This window comes from Schistocerca cancellata, chromosome 1 (assembly GCF_023864275.1).
Source record: "Schistocerca cancellata isolate TAMUIC-IGC-003103 chromosome 1, iqSchCanc2.1, whole genome shotgun sequence".
NCBI lineage: Eukaryota > Metazoa > Arthropoda > Insecta > Orthoptera > Acrididae > Schistocerca > Schistocerca cancellata.
Genome location: NC_064626.1, coordinates 1172744452 through 1172761366, shown reverse-complemented (window position 1 = coordinate 1172761366; position 16915 = coordinate 1172744452). Strand labels below are relative to the sequence as shown.

The 16915-nt window shown below is 43.6% G+C and overlaps 1 protein-coding gene across 1 annotated transcript in view; it reads right to left on the bottom strand.

Moving 5' to 3' along the window:
- Nucleotides 1-16915, bottom strand: part of LOC126094110 (ionotropic receptor 25a) — a 216765-nt gene that overhangs the window by 172656 nt on the left and 27194 nt on the right. The gene's annotated exons all lie outside the window — the stretch shown is intronic.

Genomic DNA, 16915 nt, shown 5'->3' with positions numbered 1-16915 from the left:
GTGGACTGTATCAGAGGTGTTTAAAAACTGCAGTGCGAGAAATGGAGGAACAATACCGCTCTTGAGACTCTGAATCGAAACAACAGCAACAAGCTACCTATTCCCGGTGAGTTTTTGGGTAAATGAGCTCAATGTGGTGAATATTCTCACTTAAGCCCTATAATTTCATGATGTTCCGATAGGTGGTGGCACTGTACATAGTTTTCAAAGTGACGTTTGTAACGGAAGTGCGTTCCAAGCAGAGAGCTGTCACTGAGTTTCTTTTGGCCGGAAGCCAGAGCGTCGTATATATTCATAGGCACTTGCAGAACGTCTGCGGAGAGTTGGTAGTGAACAAACGAACACTGAGTCGTGGTGCAAGGCGTCTGTTATCATCGCAATAAGGTCATACAAAGTTGTCTGATATATCATGTGCCCCCCCCCCCCCCCCCCCCCCAGCGGCTCACAGCTGTGACCCCTGCAATGTTGGAACGTGCCAACACTCTCATTCAACAACTTGCTGCTCAAATGGACGTCTCTGTCGGTAGTGCTGACACTCGTCCACCAGTTACGATACCCAAAGGTAGGTGCCCGCTGGGTTCCTCGCTGTCTAGCAGAACACGCAACGTGAGTTCATCGCTTCGACCGGATGAACTGGCGCCACACCATCTCTCCTCCGAAGAAAAACTTTGAGGTCAAACCCTCAACCAACAAAGCCATGGTGATCGTCTAAAGGGGTTAGTCCTTTTGATGTCCTTCCTCATGCTGCAATGATAACCCTGAAGCGCACTGCACTACGCTAAGTAATTTGAGGAAACGACTTCAGCGTGTTCAGCGCCGCAAAAATGCAACCGAACTTCTCCTTCTTCTTGACAACGCAATGCCTCAATAAGTCCGCACACACGAGAGGAGCTCACAAAACTTCACTGGACTGTTCTTCCTCAAGTACCCTACAGCTCAGATCTCGCACTTTCCGACTTCCATCTGTTTGGTCCAGCGACGAATGTACTCCGAGAGAAGCAGTACATGCATGACAAGGGGGTTATTGGTGCTGCAAGACGTTGACTCCGACGTCGATCAGTAAAGTGGTGCCATTCGAGTGTACTAGTCCTCTGAGTAAGGTGGCGGAAAGCCGTCGCATTGATTGGAAAAAATCTGAAAATTTGTGGTAAGTGTCTATGGGACCAAAATGCTGAGGTCAACGGTCCCTAGGCTTACACACTACTTAAAATAACTTACGCCATGGCCGAGGGAGGACTCGAACCTCCGACAGAGGAAGCCGCACGAACCGTGGCAAGGCGCCCAAAGACCGCGCGACCACCCCGCGTTGCCATTTATTAGACATTATGTTGAAAAATAGGGTTTTATAGCCAATAAACGTGGGGAATAATATGGTGTATTGAAATCCCGAATAACGAAAAACTGCTTTCAGAAAAAAATGGGTTGCATTATTTATTGAACACCCCTCGTAATATTATATTTTTATTGTTCTTCAGATGCAACTGATGTGATCTCAGTATAGGAGGGAGTGACTATTTGTAGCCTAAGTTATAACAATGGAAATGTTAAAACTACCACAGAGGTATGTTCTGGCTGCTAATGACAAAACTGGTAACATAAAATTTTATCTTCTTACGTTTTTTTAAAAGTCAGTGTGGAGAATCACGACATAAATGGGATGAAAGCAACATGAAGGAATCCGTAGAAAAAGTCAGACTTCTTGAAATGACAACTGGGGAAGCGAATGAGAAATATTCAGTTCCAATAAATAGGTATCGGGCCAAACAGGCGACATCAACTTAGGCTAGCGCTGGTGGTCGTTGTGGTCCCGGCTGACAACCTGTAGGACATGAGAAACTGGGTTGAAAGGAATAGAAGAGAAACGCAATGGGAGAGATATATGACGGAAATACGACTGCCAGCAGCACAGGGCATTGTGGCAATCCAACGGCGAGAGCTGAAAAATTTATGCCAGACTGGGACTCGAACCCAGATGCTCTACTTACTTCTCAGACCAGTTGCCTCAACGCCTCAGCCATTCGAACACATTTTCCGTCAGATCCAATCTCAACCTACCGCTCGCCGCATTAGCGCTTTCGGCTACCCTGGCGGGTTCACTTAAATATGTATACAATGTAAACAAATTTCTCTTCTTCAGAAGCCGCGCGGAGTGGCCGTGCGGTTTGAGGCGCCATGTCACGGATTGTGCGGCCCCTTCCGCCAGAGGTTCGAGTTCTCTTTCGTGTGTGTGTGTGTGTGTGTGTGTGTGTGTGTGTGTGTGTGTATGTGTGTGTTGCTCTTAGCGTAAGTTAGTTTAAGTAGTGTGTAAGTCTAGGGACCAATGACCTCAGCGATCTGGTCCCTTAGGAATTCACACACATTTGAACATTTCTTCTTCAGGAACGATCTTCTTGCCATTGCCAGTTTACATTTTTTATTCTGTTTACTTCGGTCATCATCAGTTATTTTGCTGTCCAAATAACAAAACTCGTCTACTACTTTAAATGTCTCGTTTTCTAATCTCATTCCCTTAGCATCACCTGATTTAATTCGACTACATTCCATTGTCCTTGTTTTGCTTTTGTTGAAGTTCATCTTATATCCTCCTTTCAAGACACTTTTCTTTCTGTTCAACTGCTATTCCTAGTCCTTTGCTAACAGATTTATAATGTCATTGGCACATCTTGAGGTTTTTACGAGAGTCGTTCAATAAGTAATGGCCATATTTTTTTTAAAAGTCATTAACATACATAGACAAACGTCCTTGTTGGTGCTTCACATCTGATGTTTGTTCTTGTTGCCGGTGAAATTTAGAACCGTTCTGGTAGATGGGAGAACAGTAGCACAGCGTCAAAATGGCGTCTAAATACGGCTCACGTTACTAGCAGCGTGTTGTTATTGAATTCTTGTGTGCAGAAAAAGAAACCGTGGTGAACATCCATGAACGTTCGTGTGCAGTGTATGGCGATGCTGCAGTTGATAGGAGTACTGTTGGGCGATGGGTAAAGAAAGTTGCAGCCTCAGGAAACGCAGAAACAGAGCTGCTTGATCAGCCACGCTCGGGACGTCCTGTCACAGCCACTGCTCCAGACGTGTTGAATCGTGCGGAAGCCATCATTCGTGCCGACCGGGGCATCACACCTCGACAATTGGCTCTACAGTTGTCGGTCAGCATTCGAAGTGCGTCTGCAATGATCGAGACTCTCGGATATTCTAAGAGATGCTCACGAAGGGTTCCACGAATGCTCACAGCGGACCACAAGATTAAAAAAAAAGGCCATTTCATCTGAATTGTTGCAGCGTTTTGAGACCGACGGAGAGGCCTTTCTGTCACGTATCGTTACCGGGACGGAAGCTGGGTGTACTAATTTGTGCTGTAAACAAGAAGGCAATCAATGGAGTGGCATCATCATCATTCACCACAAAAGAAGAAATTCGAGACAACCCCCTCTGCCGGAAAAGTCATGGTGACGGTCTTCTGGGATTGTGATGGCGTCATTCTCGTGGATGTGATGCCAAGAGGATCAACCATCAATTCAGAGGCATACGTGAAGACTCGTAATAAACTCAAGACGTGTTCGATCGAACAAGAATCCAACAGGAATCTTGCTCCAACGCGAAATGCACGCCCACACACAAGTTGAGAACCCGGGAACACATCGCCAAATTGGGTTTGACATCGCTGCCTCATCCACCCTACAGCCCAGACCTGGCAACCTCGGACTTCCACCTCGTTGGGCCACTTAATGATTCTCTACAGGGAACACACTTTGAAGATGACGAGAGGGTCAGTCATGCAGTAAAAAGATGGCTACACCTACAGGGCAAGAGCTTTTACGAGCAGAGAATACATGCTCTTCCACGACGTTAGCGTACGGCCATAGAACGTGATGGAGACTACATAGAAAAATAGTATATGGACAAGACATTTTGACTTATATAGTCACCAAATTCTGGCTCTTAACAATAAATATGTTTTGAGAGAAAAAAATGTGGGGCATTACTTACTAAACGATCCTCGTATCTCTTCCCCCTGAACTTTAATTCCTACAGCAGGTTTTTCTTTGGTTTCCTTTACTGTTTGTTAATTGTACAGATTGAATAATGTCGGGAATAGGCTACAATCCTGTCTCAATCACTGCTTCCCTTTCATGCTCCTCGATTCATAGATGCCGTCTGGTTTCTGTTCAAATTGGAAATTGCCTTTCGCTCCCTATTGCTACCTTCAGAATTTCAAAGAGGATATTCCAGCCAACATTGTCAAAAGCTACAAATGCTATAAATGTAGGTTTGACTTTCTTTAACCTACCTTCTACGAGTATTCGTAGGATTAGTATTGCCTTGAGTGTTCTACATTTCTCCGGAATACAGACTGATCTTCCCCGAGGTCGGCTTTTAACAGTTTTCTTCTTCTTATGTAATGAATTCGTACTAGTTTTCTGCAACCACGATTTATTAAACTGAGATTTCGATAACATATACAGCTGTCAGCACCGTCTTTCTTCGGAACAGGAATTATTACAATCTTTGTGAAGTCTGAGGGTATTTCGCTTGTCTCATACAAACTACATACCAGATAGAAGAGTTTTGTCATGGTTGGCTCTACCACGGTTGTGAGTAGCGCTGACGGAATGTCGTCTACTAGCGGGGCCTTGTCCCTTGGATCTCTCAGTGCTTTGTCAAATTCTTCTCGCATTATCATATCTCCCGTCTCATCTTCATCTACGACCTCTTCTATCTATAGAATATTGCCTTCAATTTCATTTCCTGTGAACAGACCCTCTATATGCTTCGTTCATCTTTGAGTTTTCCCTTCGTTGCCTAGGACTGGTTTCCTATCTAACCTCTTGATATTCATACAGCTGCTTCTTTTTTCTTCAAAGGCTTCTTTAATTTTCCTGTAGGCAGTTACTAACTTCCTCCTAGTGAAACTTGCTTCTAAATCCTTACATGTGTCCTCTAGCCATTCCTGATTAGCCGTTTTGCGCTTCCTGTCAGTCTCATGTTTTTAGACTTCGTATTGCCTTTCGCCTGCTTCATTTGCTGCATCTTCTGTGTTATCCAAGGATTTCGACTAGGAGTTTTTTATTATTGTTATTTTTTATACTCTGCTGCCATCACTATTTCATCTTTCAAAGCTATACATTCGTCTACTCCTGTATTTCTTTCACCTGTTCTAGTCAGTCGTTGCCTAATGCTCCTTTTGAATCTTCCAACAACCTCTTATCCTTTCAGCTTATCCAGGTCCTATCTCCTTAATTTCCTACATTTTTCGAATTTTTTTGGTTTTAATCTACAGTTTGTAACCAATAAATTGTGGTCAGAGTTCACATGTATCCCTGGAAAAATTTTACAATTTAAAATTCCGAAATCTCTGCCTTACCATCACATAACCAATCTGAAACCTTCTGGTGTTTCCAAGTCTCTTTCATCTACAAAACCTTCGTTTATGATTCTTAAACCAAGTGTTAGCGATGATTAAATTATGGTCTGTGCAAAATATTACCAAGCAGCTTCCTCTTTCATTCCTTTCCTACAGCCCATAGTCATCTATTTTTTTCCTCCTCTTCCTTTTCCTGCTATCGAATTCTAGTGTATTGTATGAGTTTACCGATACTAATTGTGAACCATTGATAAAGTAAGCATAGTACCACTCAGAGTTTTATGAAGTTCACAATTTTATATTTGTGTACATTTAAAATACGCAAGATAATTAGCATATTTATGCAGCATTTTCAGATAGTACTTCATTACAACAACTACATCCTGTGTAACAAGTGTAGAGTTGCTATTATTATTGTCTGTCAAGTTACTAATGTACAAAATGAACAGCATATGCCCCATTACACATTCCTTGGGGACACATGAAGTTAATTCAACATTTATCGATAATACTCGATCCAAAGTAACATACTGCGTCATCCGTTTCAAGAACTCCTCAATCCAAACACAAATTTCGTTTGATACTCCTATAATCGTAAATTTCTTAATGCATATTGATCTGGTATCGGGTTTAACGCTTTTACGAAGTCAAGGAAGACTGCAGCTACTAGTAGCCATGATCCATGGCTTTCAGGATGTCATGTGAGAAAGACGCGAGGTGGGTTTCGCATCAAGTATTTATGTGTGTGTTTTTATTTGTTGTTGTTTCAAAGCCCCAGGAAGGTGCGGTCTGATAGCTGATAAATCCACTCTTCAGCCAAAGATTACTTTATTTAAAACAGATAGAATAAATGTTCTCCCCATGAATCATGGACCTTGCCGTTGGTGGGAAGGCTTGCGTGCCTCAACGATACAGATAGCTGTACCGTAGGTCCAACCGCAACGGAGGGATATCTACTGAGAGGACAGACAAACGTGTCGTTTCTGAAGAGGGGCACAGCCTTTTCAATAGTTGTAGGGGCAACAGTCTGGATGATTGACTGATCTGGTTTTGTAATACTTACCAAAACGACCATGCTCTGCTGGTACTGCGAAAGGCTGAAAGCAAGGGGAAACTACAACCGTAATTTTTCCCGAGGGCAAGCAGCTTTACTGTATGATTAAATGATGATGGTGACCTCTTGAGTAAAATATTTCGGAGGTAAAATAGTCCCTCATTCGGATCTCCGGGTGGGGACTACTCAGGACGGCGTTATCAGCAGAAACAAAACTGGCGTTCTACAGATAGGAGCGTGGAATGTCAGATCCCTTAATCGGGCAAGTATGTAAGAAAATTTAAAAAGGGAAATGGATAGGTTCAAGTTAGATATAGTGGGAATTAGTGAAGTTCGGTGGCATGAGGAACAGAACTTCTGGTCAGGTGAATATAGGGTTATAAATACAAAAGCAAATAGGGGTAATGCAGAGGTAGGTTTAACAATGAATAAAAAAATAGGAGCGCGGGAAAACTACTACAAACAGCATAGTGAACGCATTGTTGTCACTGAGCCGTGGTAAAAATTGCTGTTTAGAAGAGCGCACTGCAGCGCGTAGTGTGAAGCAGTCGCCCTCCGTTTCTGGCTGTGGCGCCGCAGTGGCAATCGCAGCTTTGGTGTCTCCCTCTGGTGGGAAAGGGGAAAGGTTGCCTGTTCACGTGCATTTAAGGGGCGCTATGAGCTCGCCAGTGAGTCTTCCAGCAGCTTGTTCGGGAACGCCTCCCTGACGAGCCACCTCCACTGGACACAGATGTCAATGCTGCTCTCCACACCCTGACTGCGGCTCTCACCACGGCTGTCGCTGACTCCACTCCGCCTCCACGGGTTTCCTCTGTGGCGGCTCCAGCTCTTCCTGCAGCCTTACAGGCCCTTATCCGAGAACGAAACCGTCTCAACAGAGAGTGGCATGAAACACGGCAGCCTCTGCTGAAGCGGCGCATCAATCATCTCCGCCGCACCATCAAGGCTGCCCTTGCTGCTCATCGTATACGCCGGTGGGAGGAGAAGCTTGCCTCCGTTGATCCTGGGGCCGACACGTGGGAGATGGTCCGTTCCCTCACACGCCATCGCCCACACATGCCGCCGCTCACAACACCGGATGGACCTGCCTACACGCCTGCCGCTCAAGCCGAGGCCTTGGCGACGGCTTTCGAGGCCAACTTCCGGCCCCTTGCGGTGCCGGTCAACCACGAGAACGTCCGCACAGTCGAGACCAGACTTCCTGTCTTCCTCCACGGCGACCACGGTGACGCCACCATTGTCCCGACGTCGGAAAGGGAGGTCACTGACCATCTTCGACGACTTCCCCGGAAGAAGGCCCCTGGGCACGACAACGTTGACGGGAGAGTCCTCCGCATGCTGCCCAGGCTTGGCATCTTGTACGTGGTCGCTCTCTTCAACGCCATCCTTGACCAACTGCAGTACCCAGAAGCTTGGAAGACGGCTGTCGTTGTGGCGGTCCCGAAGCCGGGCAAAAACAGGACGGTGCCGGCGCATTATCGCCCCATCAGTCTCCTCCCGACGTTGAGCAAAGTTTTCGAGAGAATCCTCCTCTCTAGGTTCGGCCGGCTGCTTCACCAAGACAATATCATTCCTCGGGAGCAGTTTGGATTCCGCCAGCACCACTCCACCACTCAACAGCTGCTCCGCGTCGTCGAGGAGGCGACACTGGCCTTCAACAATCGGGAGTTTTGCGGCCTTGTCCTGCTTGATGTGTCAAAGGCCTTTGACACCGTCTGGCACCACGGCCTGCTCTTCAAGTTGTTCCACCTCGGCATCCCTTCGTGCTTCGTCCGCCTACTTGCCAGCTACCTTGAGGGACGTACTTTTGTCGTCCGGGTTGGCAGCACGACTTCCTCTGTTCGCCCCGTCCTTGCTGGAGTGCCGCAAGGGAGTGTTCTGGGCCCGATCTTGTATTCCCTCTACACCTCCGACCTGCCGGTTTCCCCGAGGGTTGGTCGTGCCATCTATGCTGATGACACGGCCCTCTTCTCGCGCCATCGCAACATCGACGCCGTCCTCCGACGTCTGCAAGCTGCGCTGCAGGACCTCGAGCGTTGTGCCGCCGACTGGAGGATCAGCTTCAACGCCACCAAATCTCAGGGGCTGACCCTCACTCGCCGTCTCCCACCTGACGTGCCACCCCTGGTGCTTTGTAACCAGGCCATCACCTGGACCACGACTGCTACCTACCTCGGGGTCATTCTCGATCCCAAGCTGACATGTAAGGCTCAAGTCACCGCTGTCCACCGGAAGACGTCTCAGAGGGCTGGGGCATTGTACCCCATGCTCAATGAAACCTCCTCGCTTCCTGTCGCCAACGGACTGCGTCTTTATCGCACGTGCATCCGTCCGGTCATGGACTATGCGTGTGAAGTCTGGGGCAATGCTGCCCCCTCTCACATTCAGAGGCTCCAGCAACTACAAAACAAGATCTTGCGCCGAATCTACCATGTGCCGCGTGATTTTCCTCATCGCCTCCTCCATCAGGCGGCTGAGGAACCCCTCGTCCGGGAGAGATTTCAAGACGCAGCGCGCCGGTTTTATAACACCACCCGCACTTCAGACAATCCCCTCGTCCGGCACTTAGGACGACATAATGACAATCACGACCACTACAGGCGGCCCGTTGCCCTGATCGAATAATCAGGTCAGCCCCGCGGATTCCCCACCACCTATTCCTCTCTGCGACTTCCAGTTATCACACGCGATGTCCTCCGCCAACCTCCACCTGCAGCCTTGGTAGGAAATGCCTCTCGGTAAACCCTACGTTCACGATAGACCGGGATGTTCCACACCCCGTCCAGAATCTCATGAGGCCGCGCGCGCGCCAGTGAGTCAGGCTGGGTCAGTCTCTCGTCCCCAGCATGCTAGTCTGTCTCTCGTCCGAATTTGTTAGGCACTTAGTGTCTGTCTGTCGTTCGTAGTGCTAGTATGTCTGTCGTTCGGATCAACCTTTAAAACCGGCAGAATGAGAGTCTTTCCACTCCGCCAGTAAGAGAACTCAGCGAGTGGTCGCCCGGTCGGGGCTTAGTTCCTGCATCTAAGAGTCTGCGCGTTAGGCCGCCAGTCTGCTCGAGTTTTCTCTGGTAATGGTCATTGGTGGTTGGATCTATCGGTTGGTCGGTCGCGCTGTGAGACACAAGACGACTTGTCCGTCTTGTGCGTCGGCGCATATGAGGTCGCCACGTGAGTCCAGTGAGCCGCCCCATATAGCGAGGGGTAGTGACTTCGCGGTCGACACGAGAGCAACAGGAGTCAACCCACGACATCAGTCTGGCCGGTGCGAGCTGCGACGCCGTGAGGCGGGAGATCGGCGCGCCTTCCTGCGTCCGTTGAAGCGGCTGGCAGCGGACGGTTCTGGAGAGTGATTTGGGGGTGCTGCGCCAGATCTTCTCGAGAAATCGCAGTATATTAGAAGTTAAGTGATTGGTGATATGTTGTTTGATTTACTCTTGTTAAATTCTACTTGTTTTCTTGGTGAGATCACCAGCCGTTGTGCTTTGAGGCCGTCCCACCATTCTTCTCCGTTTGCCCACCCGCTGTAAGGTGGTTGTTTATAAATTGGGTGGTCCGTTTTTCCCTTGTGGAGTAGGGGCGGGTTAGAGCAACCTACGGTTCGGGTTGTTCAGTAATCTCCCTATCAATCTACCGTACGTTAGTAGCTGCCTCTGTCATGTTTGTCGGATCTGGTGTGTTAACGAATTTATTGCTTGAAGTGTAACGGCCTAATACCTGAAATATGTTTGATCTTTGGAAACTTTGATAGTATTGCCTATGATCTTGAGAGGCGGTATCTGTGTACTGTAGAGCATCTGAACTATTGTTTGGCCAACCTTGTAGAATTTTATATAAGATTGCATTTCATGGGCTTTTATTTAAATGATCATTTTAGTATATAAAGTTGCCACCCTTTCACCGTAAGGCTTTTCTTAGAAGTTAAAATCAAGTTGCACCTTCGGTGGCAAGGTTAATATTTTAATTGTTAGTGTTTTGGTGTTTTGTACCATTTCCATCCCTCCTACGGGGGGGGGGGGGGGGGGATGCATAGTTTGCGTCCTTGTGTAAATTGTTAAAACTCTTAGTTTAAAGTTATCTGGTGTGTTGCAGATTTGAACCAGTGTAGTCTTTCAGAGGCTGTTGTGAGCGGTCGTAACTATGGCCGTGTCAAAAGGGAGTAGCAAGGTTCTCTGCCCGAAGCTCATACAGACAAAACTTGTTTCTTTCTGCCTCTGAATAGATTATAACTTTGATATTTAGGGGGTTCTTTCTGATTGTAATTTTAAATCTGTTTCTTTAAAAAAATGCTTTTAAGCACTATTAAAGTGAATAAAATTCCCATTTGTTACAAGGAATTTGGTTATGATTTCATCAGTTGCTCCCTGGCAACTACTTCGGTGCTTACATAGCGTGACTGAATGTGTTAATGTTCTTGATGAATCGATAGTAAATAAAATAAATTCTTAAGAAAATTCTTGGAACATAAATCACGGTACAGTCACCAAGATAGACATGAACCCCACGCCTACCACAGTAGTACAAGTTTATATGCCATTAGCTCCGCAGATGATAAAGAGATTGATGAAATGTATGATAGGATAAAATAAACTATTCAGATAGCGAAGAGAGACAAAAATTTAATAGTCATGGTGGCTGGAATTCGATAGTAGGAAAAGGAAGAGAAAGAAACGTAGTAGGTGAATATGGAATCGGGGTAAGGAATGAAAGAGGAAGCCACCTAGTAGAATTTTGCACAGAGCACAATTTAATCATAGCTAACACTTGATTCAAGAATCTTGAAAGAAGGTTGTATACATGGAAGAGGCCTGGAGATACTGGAATGTTTCAGATAGATTATATAATGGTAAGACAGAGATTTAGGAACCAGGTTTTAAATTGTAAGACATTTCCAGGGGCAGATGTGGACTTTGACCACAATCTATTGGCTATGAAATGTAGATTAAAACTGAAAACCAAATACCAATCCCCAAATTTATGTTTTAAAGATGAAGAGAACAAGCTAGGTTTGACAAACAAGACTAATTGTGAAATATTAGCAAAATATTTCGAGAATCTACTAAATTGTGAACCACCCAAAGATAAAATGAGTTTTGAAAACCACCGAAATACTAATACCGAGTCAAAACCTCCAGACGCTGAAGAAATAAAACACATAATACACAGTCTAAAAAACAATAAAGCCCCAGGTGAAGACTCCATAGTACCAGAAATCCTAAAAATAATGGATACCAACCTCCCACAAGTTTTGGAACATATGTTTAAGAAGATCTGGGACGAAGAAAGAATTCCTGAAGACTGGCAGTGTGCCCTGATACACCCACTACACAAAAAGGGGGATAAGATGAATGTTAATAATTATAGAGGGATCTCGCTACTACCAGTAGGATACAAAATTTTGTCAAGGAAATTACTTCAAATCGTGGAGCCAGTTCTGGATAAAAAAATAGGTGAATATCAAGCAGGTTTTAGACAAGGTAGATCCTGTGTTGAACAAATATTTAACCTGAAAACACTAATTCGTTACAGAATCTCAAGAGGCCAGAGATTTGCAATAGTATTTGTAGATTTCAAAAAAGCATACGACTCGGTAGATAGAGAAACATTACTGAAAGTATTGGAAGAATTTGGGGTCGATAAGAAAACAATTCAAATTATCAAACAGACGCTAACAAACAGTAAGGCCAAAGTTAAATTTATGGGTGAAATTTCAAGGAAGTTCGAAATTAAAACAGGTGTTAGACAAGGTGATGGTTTATCCCCAATCCTCTTCAACTGCGTACTGGAAAAGATATTGAGAATATGGAAAGAAGAACTCAAAGGCACCAAGAATGACATCAGAATTGGAACAAAAAAAGAAAACATAGAAGTGGACTGTTTAGCTTTTGCAGACGATCTGGCAATAATTACAGAAAACGAAGAAATAGCTCAGAACTACTTGGAGAAACTACAAGAAGTTTCGGCCAGAGCTGGACTGCAGATTTCATTTGAAAAAACCGTGTATATGTCTAATCATAGAAATAACAAGAAAAATCTTATTACTAAATACGGCAATATTAAGAGAGTAGAAAAATTTAAGTATTTAGGTGAAATAATTCAAGTGAATGGTTTAGACAAGAGTGCAAACCAGGCGAGAGCAAGGAAAATGGAATTTGCTTTTCAAAAAACCAAAGACATATATAACAAAAAAAAACATTTCGATTCAAGCTAAATTAAGACATTATAAAACTGTCATTAGACCAGAATGCCTGTATGCATCGGAGTGCCTAACTCTTAACAAAAAGGGGGAAATAGAAAACATGGAAAAGAAAGAAAGGAAAATTTTGAGAAAAATATTAGGACCGAGAAAGATTGGAGAAGAGTACAAGCTAAAGAGTAATAAGGAAATATACAAAACTATTGAGAAAGTGAGTGAGGCAATGCGTAAACGCAGACTAACGTTTTATGGTCACCTGTCGAGGATGGATGGAAACAGACTAACAAGAAAAGTGTTTGAACATAGTAACAGGAACGAAAAAACCAACAATAAATGGATACAGATGGTGAAAAAGGATTTGGCCTATTTTAATGTCACCCGTGAGTCAATCAGGGACAGGGAAAAGTTTAGACAAATAGTGAACGAAATTAAGTGTTTTCCAGAAGAAACGAAACTAAAGAATAATAACAGGAAATGGTCGGAAGAGCGGAGGAGGAACCACTCGAAAATGATGAGGAAATATTGGGAAGAGAGAAAAAAAGATCAAAAAGCCGGGCAAGTGAATTGTTGAACGTGGTCCAAAGATGGCCGAAATCGAAAGAAGAAGAAGAAAACTGAAGAGACTGCAAAAAGTAGGAATTTAAGGAGATGGGACCTGGATAAACTGAAAGAACCAGAGGTTTCAGAGAGTTTCAGGGAGATCATTAGGGAACGATTGACAAGAACAGGGGAAAGAAATACAGTAGATGAAGAATGGGTAGCTTTGAGAGATGAAATAATGAACGCTGCAGAGGATCGAGTAGGTAAAAAGACGAGGGCTAGTAGAAATCCTTGGGTAACAGAAGAAATATTGAATTTAATTGATGAAAGGAGAAAATATAAAAATGCAGTAAATGAAGCAGGCAAAGATGAATACAAACGTCTCAAAAATGAGATCGACAGGAAGTACAAAATGGCTAAGCAGGGATGGCTAGAGGTCAATTGTAAGGATGTAGAGGCATATATCACTAGGGGTAAGATAGATACTGCCTACAGGAAAATTAAAGAGACGTTTGGAGGAAAGAGAACCACTTGTATGAATATCAAGAGCTCAGGTGGAAACCCAGTTCTAAGCAAAGAAGGGAAAGCAGAAAAGTGGAAGGAGTATGTAGAGGGTTTATGCAAGGGCGGAGTACTTGTGGACTATATTATGGAAATGGAAGAGCATTTAGATGGAGATACGATACTGCGTGAAGAGTTTGACAGAGCACTGAAAGTCGAAAAAAGGCTCCGGGAGTAGACAACATTCCATTAGAATTACAGATAGCCTTGGAAGAGTCAGCCCTGACCAAACTCTCCCATCTGATGAGTAAGATGTATGAGACAGGCGAAATGCCCTCAGACTTCAAGAAGAATATAATAATTCCAATCCCAAAGAAAGCAGGTGTTGATAGTCGTGAAAATTACCGAACTATCAGTTTAATAAGTCACGGCTGCAGAATACTAACAAGAATTCCTTACAGACGAATGGAAAAACTGGTAGAAGCCGACTTCTGGGAAGATCAGTTTGGACTCCGTAGAAATGTTGGAACACGTGAGGCAATACTGACTCTACGACTGATCTTGGGAGATAGATTAAGGAAAGGCAAACCTACGTTTCTAGCATTTGTAGACTTATAGAAAGCTTTTGACAATTTTTCATTTTATTTTTATTTTTATTTTATTTACACGTCAAGTTCCGTAGGACCAAATTGAGGAGTAACCCTCCAAGGTCATAGAACGTGTCAGTACATAAAAGTAATAACAGATAAAAATAAATGTTCATGAACCTGAAAAAAGTCAGTCCATAAGTTTAAGTAAACGCTAGCAGCATTACAATAAGAATCAGCTTAATTTTTCAAGGAACTCCTCGACAGAATAGGAAGAGTGACCCATGAGGAAACTCTTCAGTTTCGATTTGAAGCGCGTGGGTAACTGCTAAGATTTTGGAATTCGAGTGGCAGCTTATTGAAAATGGATGCAGCAGTAAACTGCATACCTTTTTCCACTAGAGTTAAGGAAGTCCGATCTAAATGCAGGTTTGATTTCCGCCGAGTATTAACCGAGTGAAAGCTGCTTATTCTTGGGAAGAAACAAATATTGGTAACAAGAAACGACAATAAGGAATATACATATTGAGAGGCCAATCTCAAAATACCCAGACTCGATAACAGAGGTCGACAAGAGGTTCGTGAACTTACACCACTTATTGCCCGAACCGCCAGTTTCTGAGCCAAAAATATCCCTGTAGAATGGGAAGAGTTACCCCAAAATATATCATTCATCATAAGCGAATGAAAGCAAGCAAAGTAGACTAATTTTCGTGTCGAAGTATCACTCACTTCTGATACCGTTCGAACAGTAAAAGTGGCAGTATTAAGTCTTTGAACAAGATCCTGAACGTGGGCTTTCCACGACAGCTTGCTATCTATCTGAACACTTATAAATTTGAACTGTTCAGTTTCACTAATCATATGCTCGTTCTGTGAAATTAAAACGTCAGGTTTTGTGAATTGTGTGTCAGAAACTGTAAAAACTGATACTTACTGTGATTTTACGTTAGTTTATTTTCTACAAGCCATGAGCTGAGGTCATGTACTGCACTGTTTGAAACCGAGCCAATGTTGCACACAACATCCTTTACTAGCAAGCTAGTGTCATCAGCAAACAGAAATATTTTAGGGTTACCCGTAATACTAGAGGGCATATCATTTATATAAATAAGGAACAGGAGAGGACCCAACACTGATCTCTGTGTCACCTTGACATTACCCCACTCCGATCCCACATCACAGCCGCTATTAACATTGTGAATAATGACCTTTTGCTGCCTGTTGCTAAAGTAAGAGGTGAACCAATTGTGAGCTACTCCTCGTATTCCGTAATGGTCCAACTTCTGGAGCAATATTTTGTGATCAACACAATTAAATGCCTTCGTTAAATCAAAAAATACTCCAAGCATTCGAAACTTTTTGTTTAGCCCATCCAGTACCCACAGAGAAAAGAGAATATAGCATTTTCAGTTGTTAAACGACTTCTAAAGCCGAACTGTACATTTGATAGCAAATCGTATGATATAAAATGATCAATTATCCTTACATACACAGCCTTTTCAATAACTTTTGCAAACACTGATAGCACAGAAATAGGTCTAAAATTATCTACAATATCTCTTTCTCCCTTTTTATAAAGGGAGGCTGGAATATTCTTTTTCAAATTCTGAAGGTGGCAGGGTCCAAATACAGGGAGCGAAAAGCTATTTACAATTTGCGCAGAAACCAGATGGCATTTATAAGAGTTGAGGGGCATGAATGGGAAGCAGTAGTTGGGAAAGGAGATAGGGTTATAGCCTATCCCTGATGTTATTCAATCTGTATATTGAGCAAGCAGTAAAGGAAACAAAAGAAAAATTCGGAGTAGGTATTAAAATCCATGGAGAAGAAATAAAAACTTTGAGGTTCGCCGATGACATTGTAATTATGTCAAAGACAGCAAAGGACCTGGAAGAGCAGTTGAACGGAATGGATAGTGTCTTGAAGGGAGGATACAAGATGAACATCAACAAAAGTAAAACGAGGATAATGGAATGTAGTCGAATTAAATCAGGTGATGCTGAGGGAATTAGATTAGCAAATGAGACACTTAAAGTAGTAGATGAGGTTTGCTATTTGGGGAGTAAAATAACTGATGATGGTCGAAGTAGAGAGGATATAAAATGTAGACTGGCAATGGCAAGGAAAGGGTTTCAGAGAAGAGAAATTTGTTAACATCAAGTATAGATTTAAATGTCAGGAAGTCGTTTCCGAAAGTGTTTGTGTGGAGTGAAGCCCTGTATGGAAGTGAGACATGGGTGTAAAAAGTGTAGAAAAGAAGATAATAGACGCTTTCGAAATGTGGTGCTACAGAAGAATGCTAAAGATTAGATGGGTAGACCACGTAACTAATAAGGAGGTATTGAATAGAATTGGGAGAAGAGAAATTAGTGGCACAATTTGACTAGAAGAAGGGATCAGTTGGCAGGACATGTTCTGAGGCATCAAGGAATCACCAATTTAGTACTGAAGAGCAGCGTGGAGGATAAAAATCGTAGAGGGAGACCAAGAAATGAATACACTAAGCAGATTCAGAAGGATGCAGGTTGCAGTAGGTACTGGGAGATGAAGCTTGCACAGGATAGAGTAGCATGGAAAGCTGCATCAAACCTGTATCTGAACTGATGACCGCAACAACAACAGAATAAGTGTGTTTTTAAAAATTACGTTGACGAAAAATTTTTACGATTTAAATT